This window comes from Cynocephalus volans, chromosome X (genome assembly GCF_027409185.1).
Source record: "Cynocephalus volans isolate mCynVol1 chromosome X, mCynVol1.pri, whole genome shotgun sequence".
Taxonomy (NCBI): domain Eukaryota; kingdom Metazoa; phylum Chordata; class Mammalia; order Dermoptera; family Cynocephalidae; genus Cynocephalus; species Cynocephalus volans.
The window spans coordinates 107,061,599-107,074,126 of record NC_084478.1 but is presented as its reverse complement, the minus strand read 5'-3'; positions in this window follow the sequence as shown (position 1 = coordinate 107,074,126).

The following is a 12,528-nucleotide window of genomic DNA, read 5'->3' as shown; positions in this document are numbered from 1 at the left end:
TATTGTTTTAAGTTAAGAAAGAACGAATATATATTAAAAGAGAGAAAATTACCTTGAGATTCAGAAACCTTACATTTGCTGCCTTCTAAAGACAGGAAAAAATGAATAGGTCTAAAAGGCAGTAGATGAAATTTAATTTAGACATTAGAAGATCGTGGAACTTGGACCTTAATCCAAATCAAAGGGACCTTTATTTAGCTTTTAACTCCTACAACATCTCTGACACTCAAATGGAGCTTATACTGCCTAGTTTACAGCTGTGAGGAATAGACGTGATCATAAAAAGACTGATACATAGCTGACATTAATCAATAAAATATCTATTATTATTGTCCATGGGTTTCCACCCAAGGAATACATAAAATATCAATGTGCTTAGTCTCTGGCTATAGGTCAAGAATTCCCAAGATCTGATCTATGTCCAACCAAGAAACACAGTACGGCTGGATCTCTGTCACATTGCTAATATCAGGGAAAATAAATAGGAATTTGGGGAGGGGTGAGTGGTACAGGGCTAGGTGGAAATAGGTTAGGAAAGAGGTGGTATTCTCCTGAACACAACTCTCAAGCTCCTGGGAGACTATGGAGTCACAGTGTCTCATTCTATTTCAAATATTTCAATGTCATTTTTATCTAATTTTGGTGATGCTGAGATTTGGGGGTGCTGCAGCTGCATGTTATTTGCGATTTAGAATAATATACAACATACAACTGTAATGTTTTGTGTCATTTCCATAGCTCACATTATGAAAACCTTAGAATGCAGTTGGAGTCCAGAATCCACGGAAACTTTAAGAATCTATTCAGAAGATGTAAACCTTTTTAAGGTGATTTTCAGCCCAAATGGCTCTTTGGTTCCTCTCAAAAGAGGATGAGGGAATTTTGCTTCACTACATCTCTATTTTTTTCCTGTAAAATAAAAATAACAATGACTCTCTGACTCTTACTTCATTATGAATACATTTGTAAATTTTCTTTTTGCAATGAGGATTAAAGGTGATAACGAAGTCATGAAAACAAGCCTCAGTTTTTTCACAATATAAAACATATTCAGAAATTATGGTTTTAGATGTAGAAATTAATCAAAAGATTTTGACAAGCTTGAGAGCAATTTAACATTTCTGGTTTCTTCTTTCTATTTTGTAATTTCATGGGAATGTATATCTAGAAAAATTAATGAGATTTTTGTCATAGTTCTATGTCCTCTTTACCAAATAATATAGGTGAAATAAATGAAGAAGAGAAAAAGAGGGAAAGTTGAGGTATATACTTTGAGTGTACGCAGTGTAAACTAGGGTATGTTAATGAGCCTAATAATATTTTAAGTCTATTTGTAAAAAGATGATACAGTTTAGTGGTAATAGCATGGGCTCCAGTGTCAAGCAGTCCTGGGTTTGATTCCCAGCATTGATGCAATAGGCAAAGTTATTTAAATCTCTCTCTGACACACAGTAAGAATTTGATAAATTGTAGCAGTTTTTAAAAGTCTCACCTTTACCATTTATGACAAACCAAATCCAAGCCATAGGTATCCTCAGATACAAACTAAATGCTAGTCAACCATTGGAAAAAAGTTCCCAGGCAAAAATGATAGTCAAATACAACAATAAATGGGGGTGGGGGGGGTGTGATGAAGTAACTCCAATTGGGTGAGATTATATAACTGTTGTCCCCAAATGACATCAGAGAGAGAAGCAGGAAGTGCCTAGCCACTAAAAGCCTGTGACCAGAATGGGCAGCTCTTTGTTTGCAGAGCTGGCTTTGATTCCTAGGTCCTAAGGCATGGTCAGTGTACCTGATGTTGTTAGAAGTACCAGAGTGCCTTCAGTTAGTCTCTTAAGATAATTTTTCCCTTCTGAACAACTTTTAATGGAAATTGCAACAAAATGTCACAAGAAAGTTAGTTTCCATGAGGTATCTAGAACCTAGAGATTTGAAGAGTTGAGAAAAGTTTCAGATAAAACTCCAAATTTTTAAACTTTGCCCTTCACTAGAATTCCATCAGCTCATCAAAGCCAGGTCAGACTAGTAGTACTCAAGTTCAGCAAGCTGCAGGTGTAGCAGTCTCTTTGACTTTGCTAAAACTTGAAATATCATTGTTATGGATAAGAATTAAGTGTATTCAATTGTTTTTTCACATTGGTTCTTTGCTACCCTAAATCAGTTCTGCTAATTAGGGTCTCCAAATACTGCCCTGCAGGTTGTGCACTTTACAACTGCAGAGGGTGCCATTCACATAAACAGTAATATGAATACTGACCCCCCGTAATTGTGTAATATGCTTGGTACTGCCGTTGATATTTACAGAATCTACATTTGAGACTGAGGGTACTGTTGCAATTTTTAATTTGACCTCTAATTATTAGTAGTATTTTTTTAAATGATATCTGAATTTGGAGTTAGATTCTTACACTAGTTATTAGTTTCAAAAGATAAGGTGAAGCAAGGCTGGTGGGCAGCATGTTACTTTAATTCTCTCCCTAGATGTTAATTGGAGGATTTTATAAAAATTATTGACTTGACAATTGAAGTAGGGAAGATGCTGACATCCAGTTGATTTGGCATATGGACTATCCTGGTGGAATGTTTTCAGCATATTTGGTATGGCTTCCAGTTTGTTCTCAGAAATAGTTTGATAAACCTATGATTTGAATTGTATTGGTTTGGAGATGACACTTGTTTGAAGCATGTCTTTCTGTGGACACATCTCTTAAAAACTTTCCTTCCATAGATCCATCTGGCTGTGTTACAGAAGTCCTTGAATAATGGTGTACTTATCAATACTGACATATGGGCATGAAGAAGGAGACCATGCCAGACAGAGACTGACACATTGAGAAGTTAGAACAGAGAAATAGGCTGAAACTCTGAACAAAATGTGACTACTGAAACATTACTAATCTAGTTCATACATTCATTTCCTCAGCAGAGACTCACTGAGCACATTATGTGCACAAGATACTATGTAAGAGAGAGATGAATAATGAATACGTGAGTTTCAATCCTAGAGTCAGTCAGTGTCACATAGTTAAGCACACCAACTCTAGAGTCAAGTCACCTTATTTCAACCCCACTTCCTAAATGTATAATAATCTTTAAGCTCTCTGAGGTTCAGTTTTCTTGACTATAACATGGAAATCATAAAAATAATTTCCTTACAAGGGTGTTGTGAGGATTAGGTGATATAATCCAAGCAAAGCACTAAGGTCCATGCCTGGTACATAGCTCTCAATAATAACAGCTATATTTACTACTATTACAGTGTTAACAATCATTAAGAAGCAACAGAGCAGTTAAGAGTATGGGTTCTGGGGCCAGAATGGCTTTGAATTCCAGCTCCACACTTACTACTATGTGGCCGTGGAAAAGTAAGATATCTCTCAGTGCTTCAGTTTCCATCTCATCTGGTCATTTTTGAGAATTAAATGGGTTGATGCATTCAAAGTGCTTTAAAGAGTGCCTCACCCATAGTATGCACTCACCAAATGCTAGCTTTTATTATTAGAGATCATCTAAAAGTTTCCTCCTGTAATAGGTTAAATTGTGTACTCAAAAATATATATCCAAGTCCTAAACAACCATTCCCTTATACATGTGAATGTAACTTTATTTGGAAATAATTAAATTAAGAAGTAATTAAGTTAAGGTGAGATCATTCTGGATTTAGGTTGGCCCTAAATCCAATGACTGGTGTCTTTATAAGAGAAAGAAGAGGAAGATTTGAGACTCAGAGACACAGGGAAGAAGTCTGTGTGAATATGGAGGAAAAGATTAGTTAATGCTACCTGCTATGGGTCAAACATGTCCCCAAAAGTTCATGTATTGGAAACTGAGCCTCACTGTAACAGCGTTAAGAGAGTGGGAAATCCAATTATGGTATATGAAAGGTAGGGCCTTTGCGAGGTGACTGGATTATGAGAGCTATGCTCTCATGAATGGATTCATCCACTTATGGAATAATAAGTTAACATGGGTGTGGACTGGTGGCTTTATAAGGAAGGCACATGAGGTTGTTCTTGCCATGTTCACCATATGATACCCTGAGTCATCACAGGACACTGTAGAGAGTTACCACCCAGATGAAGGCCCTCACTAGATGTGTCCCCTGGACCATGAACTTCCTGGCCTCCAAAACTGTAAGAAATAAACATTATTTTCATTATACATTACCCAGTTTTAGGTATTCTGCTATAAGTAACAGAAAAGACTAATATGCTACCACAAACCAAGGGATGCCAGGAGCCCGCAGAAGCTGGAATAAGTAAGGAAGTTTTCTCCCCTAGAGCCTTCAGAGGCAGTGCAGCCCTGCTGACACCCTGACTTCAAACTTCTAGCCTCCAGAACTGCAAGAGAATAAATTTCTGTTGTTTCAAGCCACCAAGTTTGTGGTAAATTCATTGCGGCAGCCCAGGAAACTAACAGACCTCACATTACTTCCATTTCCTACTATTACAAATAACTAAGTAACATTGCCTTCTATTTTGAGAATGCTACCTTTAAATAGCAGAAAAATTACAAACTTTTCAGCACCATTTTGCATTTCAAACCTGAACTTTTGTATATATTCCATTTGCTTCCTGATAGGGTTATTTGAAGGTTCCTTTGCTTTATACAAGTGTACCTAAGAATTTTGATTATTCTACTCAAAAATATTTAACATGTTGAACTAACATTTATTGAGTGCCTCCTCTGTGTTAGACATTGCACAGGAAGCAATGATGTACTCCTTATTGTAAAGGAGCTCAAAATACAGCAGTTTGAGTGAATGAGATTTCAGCAGTCTAGCAGATAAAGATGCTGAGAACTTGGGAACTGTCTATTCTAGAATCTTCCCAGGGTTCCATGGGATCCTGTGGATCATTTTGGAATATACATATCACTATGTTCTTCCAACAGACTTACTTGGTGTTGCCTAGCTATCTGTAGTTGTTTACAGCCTGGCCCCATTTGCTGGACTAAGGTTTGGGAATTACCAGTCTAGTCCAATTTCACTCCCTATGCAGAAATGCATCTATAGTTATTCATTACTTAATGACGAAATGGGTCATTAGATGATTTTGTCACTGTGCAAACATCGTAGAGTGTACTTATGCAAACCTTCATGGTATAACCTACTATATACCTAGGCTATATGATATAGCCTATGGCTCTTGGGCTACCAACCTATACATCATATTACTGTACTGAATACTGTAGGCAATTGTAACACAACAGTAAGTGTGTATCTAAACATAAAAAAGGTACTGTAAAAATACCGTATAAAGGATGAAATAGTATACCTGTATAGGGCACTTACCATGGAATGGAGCTTATAGGACTGGTAGTTTCTCTAGGTGAGTCACTGAGTGAGTGGTGAGTGAATGTGAAGGCCTAGAACATTACTGTACACTACCATAGACTTTATAAACACTGTACACTTATGCTATACTAAATCTATTAAAAAAAAAAAGTAATTGCACCATGATGTTACAGTGGTTACAACTTCACAGTGGCTATGATATCACTAGATGTTAGGAATTTTTCAGCTCCATTATAATTTTATGGGACCACTGTAATATATGCAGTTTGTTATTGGCTGAAACAGTGTTACATAGTGCATGACTATAGTATTTCGGTCTGAAAATTTCTAGTGACAGAATCTCACCCTTTGTGAGTCAGATAGGTCCATTGTTAACAAAGTATTAAAATGTTATTCCATATTTTGATCTGTAATCTAGCCCTCAACTTCGATTCACTGGCCACAGTTCATTACAGAAAAATAATGATCAGATCCTAAATGGCAGTCCCTTAACACTTATAACCTATTCCTTTTTTTGGTCTAGGATATACATGCCTAGTTCCAACAACTGTTACTTATTTTGCATTCATTTCAGACCCTTTATGTTCTTGATCACTTTTCATTGATCAAGTCTATTTTGCCTATTTCCCTTCTAAAATTTGATGTCCATAATTGATTGTGATACTCTGACCAATGAAAAGTCCAGTCTGGCTGTAGTTGGAATCCAGACATATATGAGGGGTACTTCAGAAAGTTCATGGATAAATTCATATTACCTTTCAATTCTATTTTCCACAGGCTTTCTGAAGTGCCCTCATATTAACAGCCTGAACCAAGAAGACACAGAAAATTTGAACAGACTAATAACAAGCAACGAGATTGAAGCAGTAATCAGCAATTGCCCAACAAAGAAAAGCCCAGGGCTGATGGCTTTACTGCTGAGTTCTACAAAACTTTTAAAGAGTAATTAATACCAATTCTCTTCAAACTATTCCAAAAAATTGAAACAGAGACAACTATCCCAAACTCGCTCTATGAGACCAGCCTCACCTTGATACCAAAACCAGACAAAGATACAACAAAAAAACCAAAGTACAGACCAATATCTCTGGTGAACACAGACACAAAAATCCTCAATAAAATACAAGCAATCAGAGTACAACAACACATCAAAGAGATTATACACTGTGATCAAGTGTGATTCATTCCCTTAAATGCAAGGATGGTTCAACATACACAAGTCAATAAATGTGATACATCACATCAACAAACTCAAGGACAAAAACCATATAATTATCTCAATAGATGCAGCAAAAGCATTTGACAAAGTTCAATATTGCTTTGTGTTGGGCTGGCCCTGTGGCGCACTCGGAAGAGTGCGGTGCTTGGGAGCATGGAGGTGCTCCCGCTGCGGGTTCGGATCCTATATAGGAATGGCCAGTGCGCTCACTGGCTGAGCGTGGTGTGGGCGACACCAAGCCAAGGGTTGCGATCCCCTTACCGGTCACAAAAAGACAAAAAAAAAAAAAATATATATATATATATATATATATTGCTTTGTGATAAAGACTCTTAACAAATTAGGTATAGAAGGAAAATATCTCAACACAATAAAAGCCATCTATTACAAGCCCACTGCCAATATTATCCTGAATGGGGAAAAACTGAAAGCTTTTCCCTTAAGAACAGGAACTAGACAAGGATGCCCACTCTTACCACTTCTGTTTAACATAGTACTGGAGGTACTAGCCAGAGCAATCAGGCAAGAGAAGGAAATAAAGGGAATCCAGATTGGAAAAGATGAAGTCAAACTGTCCCTATTTGAAGATGATATGATTTTATATATAGAAAAACCTAAAGACTCTATTGAAAAACTTAATTTCAGTAACATTGCATGATACCAAATAAATGTCCCCGAATCAGTTACATTTATATTCTCCAATAATGAACTAACAGAAAGAGAAATCAAGTAAACTCATTACAATAGTCACCAAAAAAATAAAATACTTTATTGCTTAAAGATCACTGATTGCTGTGTGGAGAACGGATTGTAGATAGCAAGAATGGAACCAAAAAAGGCCAGTTAGGATGGAAGTTCAGCAGACAGTGGCTTGGCCTAGGGTGGCAGCAGTGTAAACTGAGAGCATAGGTAGATTTAGAATTATGTTTTGGAATTAGGTTTGACAGAATTTGCTGATGGATTGAATGTGAGAGACGAAGGAAAGCAAGGGAACAAGGATGACTCCTGTAAGTGTTTAATTAATGTTAGGTAGCATTATTATCTGCATCTTCATCCAAGTGCTAGATAAAATATTTGGAATATGACTCTGGAGACTTTTTTATATGTTGATAACCATTTTAATTGATACTCATTAGGATGAAACATTTTACTTTCCTTTGGAGGCCTCTAATTATCTCAAACCAGTCCGGTTCCCTAGTAGAACCATCTAGTATCATAGGCCACTATGGGTCTTCTAGACCAGTGTTTCCAAATGCATGTCTGTGGATCAGCGCTTATCCGAGATAAGATTATATCACCAGTATATGATAATAATAATTTTTTAAAGCTAATAAGAAACTTATATAAGCTGGCTGGTTAGCTTATTTAGTAAAAGCTCGGTGCTGATAACACCAAGATCAGGGGTTTGATTCCTGTACTGTCCAGCTGCCAAAAAAAAAATCCCACAAAAAACAAAAACAACAACAACAAAAAACCCACTTATATATACAGAAAGAGAGAGAGAGAGACTTCTCATGTCTTGAATACAGGGTGCCAGATTCTGTTCTAAGAACTTTATATATTAATTCCTTTATTCCTCATAACACATAGTGCCATCCCATTTCTATTTTTAGAGACAAAGAACCTGAAACAATTGACAGGTTAAGTTAACTTGCCCAATATACATAAAATATATACATGTGGCTCTAAGTTTGCTACATGTCCTTTCTTATGACAATCCATTTATTCTGTCTAATCTTTCCTACTTCTTAGATTTTTAAATGTACTTTATTTTTTAAAATGATTATAGTAACAGGTGATAAGTATATGCTAACATTCTAAAGTTGTATGAAATCCAAAAATCTGGGTACAACTGCTTTCAAAATGTATTCCAGTCCAGAGCCTCCCTGAGATTTGAGGCTCAGGCCTTAAGTGCTGCTTAGCATTAAGAAGATTTTAAACACAAAGCTGCTTCTGCGAGCCTTCTGGTGGTTCAGTCATGGAATGAGAGACAGGTCAGCGTGCCTTTTTGGATGACACACTGGATTTCCATCTAGGTTTCAAATTCAATTTGCACTTTAATTACAAGTGAACTGCAACTTAAATTTGCGTTTAGTTTTAGTATTTGTAACTTCACCCAGTGACAGCAGAGGTCATGCCAGAAACCTGGGAGAGGCAGTGACCATGGCAAGGGCCTTTCCCACTCATCACAGCACTGGGCTAGTAGCAGCAACTGAGCAAAGCATTGCTATGCCAATTTTCTGTCTGGGAGCCAGGCTCAGATTAAAACATCCAACTGCTTGCATTCCTGTAAGCATAGTGGGGCTGCAGAGACATCTTGTTTTCTGCTAACTATGAAGGTTTCCTTCTCTTCAAACATGGTTTACTGAACTTTGGCACATTTTAAGGCAACTGCCTCACTTCAGTGGATGGTGGAGTTGGGGGTGCATGGCTAGCGTGGCAGTCTGCATCATGTATTGCTGTCCTTTTCTTCCCCCCTTTCCTAATGGAGTAACTGCTGCTGTATGTACCACAGGATAATGGCTATTATTTATATAGCAATTTTCATCTTCAGTGTGCATTACAAATACTAACACATTAATCCTCTGGAGAGAAGTATTATATAATGCCTCGAGCAAACATCCACCCCTTGTATTTCCAAATGAATTGAGTAGTTTCATGAAGTACAATCAATGGATCATCAGTATTAGTTGGAGCGGTATTACACCAAATGATCCACTAGCACCAGAGTTAATGAGTGATGGTCACAGGTTCAGCTTACAGTACATTACTAGAGCCCCTGCAGGGGAGGCATTTGCAAACCAATCTTCTGCTTGCTGGTCTCAGAGGACTTCCCTTAATAATGACTGACATTTCTTCACAGCCTCTAAATGGGTCCAGCTGGCACCGTGCGGGGTTCTCAGGTATGGTGGATTGTTTTACTTTACTCCATCTGTCAGTGCTTCCTGAGAGGATATATTTTACTATGAAAATATTTTGATAAAAGTAGCAGTGAAGTATTACCATTACCCTTGCAGCATGGCCCGGTCTCACTCCCGCCCGTCTCACTCTCCACCATTCACTTGCACTACACCCTCATGGCCCAAACACACACAATAAGAGTTACAGGATCTGAAAGAAATGAAGTGCCAAGTACAATAGCTTTTCATCTTATCCTAAACATCTCCGTGGGCATTTTTTAAGTGGCCTATTGTTATACAGAACATTCCCTAATTTCTTTGTCTCTTTCACTTTATTGTTGTGAGGTAAGAAGGAGCTACTGTTCCAGAGTTTAAGGGAAGATGGAAAAGATTCAAAGTGAGAGCAAATCTGCAACATACAATTACATAAATTCTGAATTCACCCAACTGTTGTATTGATGCTGATGATAAGCCAGAACATGATTTAGATCATTGTACTTGAAATACCTCAGCTGACTCACTTTTCTGATTAGCAAATATTTCATCTCCTGGCAATATGTCATACCACACAGAGAAGAATCCTGAAAAGGGCTTCCTTTCTGAGCTTAAACCTCTTTCTCTCTCTAAGAAAATTCCATACCTTAAGCAACAAACTTCAGAATACATAGTGCACACTCTAGACAGCCAAACTGTTTATTTAATGGTTAATTACACTGTGACACCACCTACAATATGCTTTACTTTTTTATTATCATTTCTCATGTAAATCCTCCCTGTGTTCTTGAAAGCAATAAGAGTTAAGTTACAGTAATGACAAGATATGATGCCAAATATCATTGTTTATAACATAAAATAAAACAAAATAGAGGCACCATGTTTTGGAATTGTAGGCATTATTTCTGTATGCAGACAGTGTGAAAGATTATTAGAAAACATAAAGTTTTTAATAATTTTATTTAATGTCCTAAAAATGACTTTTCTATTTAAGAATGAATAGAGGTAAAAGACCAACAGAGCATTAATTTTTAAAAAGCTGGAAGAAAGGTAACAACAATATTTAATCCCCATCCCTCCAAAAAATCAGTCCCTCTATTTTTGTTCATCAATTCTTTTCAAGATTTATTCTCTAGATAGTCTTTCATTGAGTAGTAAGTTCAAAACTAGCAGTTTCAGATTTGGCATTCAGATGTGAATGTACTATTTTTGTTAGTGGACTTGGCTTTCAGGCTCCATTTTTTATTAAAGCACATTATCTGCTATGTGAGTCCTTCAGTGAGAGTGCAATGCCGATATAATGAAGATAAAACAGTTGGATAAGCTACAGACCCAGAAAGAAATGTTAGAACTCTATGAAGGGAAGTTTTTCTGAAATTCTCTTTCATTTCTTTTCATCGCAAATACAAACCAACTGATACTGTGTCATATGGTGTTTCCAAATATTATTTATAAGCCAAATATTTGATCAGTTTTCTTTACATCTACCAAGAGATCTCCTAGAGAAATCAAGCCTGGGAACAACAATAGAATTGTTCTAGTGCCTAGCAAACCAGAATTTTTATGTACAAATTCAAAGAGATTGAGCTCCACGGATTTCAGAAAGACTTCAAGAGAATAGGTGCTACTGTGTGAGAGCTCATTACAAAATTAACAATTGAACTGGACGAAGAGTTCTAGGAAAGACATGTTTTATTTTGTTTATGGAATTATTTTGCTTCAATTCATTGGCTTTGCGGCAATAAGAAAACAGCTAGTGCAGCAATGCCTCTGTGCAAACAGTATTGTATTATAGCACTAAATCTGCTTATGCATGCACCTGAGTAACATTGTAATTTGAGGGGAGTGGGAGTTTTGGGAAAGGGGTGTTGCGAGTGAATTTGAATACCTGTATGAGGTAAGTTGTTAGTTAATATTTTAATTTTAACCTAAGCAGTCACTCTAATTCTAGCAAGTAATATGAGTATATTCAGTTGATTCAACTAAATAAATTGTTTTGAGGCAATCTAGTAATGTCTATGCCTACAAAGGCTGTGTCAAAGGTGAAAAATTCTTATGTTTTACTCAAAGCCTATACTTGACTTTTTTTTGCATTTATTTTGCTGTGTATTATTGAATGCATTAAACCTGCATAGCTTTCCATAAATTCTATGTAATACAGATTTTTAACCAATTTCAGTAATCAGAAAGTATTTATTGAATATTTTTGGTGAGCCCAGAACTGTGTTAGATCCTAAGCAGATGCAAAAGTAGCATACCACTGATGAGACACATGTTATACACATGGAACAATCAGATGGACACCAATGAAGTGCTACCATATGTGATCCCAAACTACTAATTTTAAAGAGCAAAATGAGTGCAGAGAAGAGTGAGGTAGACCTGGGACTGTACACCTAGGCAAATTTTCATGGAAGCACAGCGGCAAGAAATCAGCCTTTGAGAAAGGGTTTGTCAGTTCACTATGTAAACGTCTATCAAAAGAGCATGTTGTACATCTTAAATATATACAATTTTTATTATAAAATGAATTAAAAAATCCTCTCACAAAAAAGTAGTGAGTTTGATTCACATAAACAGAATTGAGTTGAGAGAAGCTTCAGGATAAAGGAAATAGCCTAAGAAATACATGGAAGGTAGAGTACATGCTAGGGAATAGTAAAAAATAATTTGGTAGATAAACACCAGATTATTCAGGGCCTGTAAAGCATGACAGAAACTTTTAATTTGAATTGGGGGGCAAGAGGAGGATCTGTAGATTTTTTTTTCGCTATTATATATGTCATGCTCACAAAAGGAGTGCATAAAAGGCATTGCGTAATCCTAAAGATTGATGTAATTAAATAACACCCAAGTTCCCTGCACCAGCTTATGAAACAGAAGAATACCAGCAATTTAACATCTATTTATATTGTGTTCCAGTCACATTGCACTTCCTACACTGCAGAAGTAACCGCATCCTAAATTTTGTTAATGACTCCCTTGATTTTCTTTAATACTTATGAATACAATCCTAAACAACATATTATTTACTTTTGCTTGGCTTTGAACTTTTTATAAATATTATAATGCTGTATATATCCTTCTGTGACTTGTTTCTTTTGCTCTAAATTATA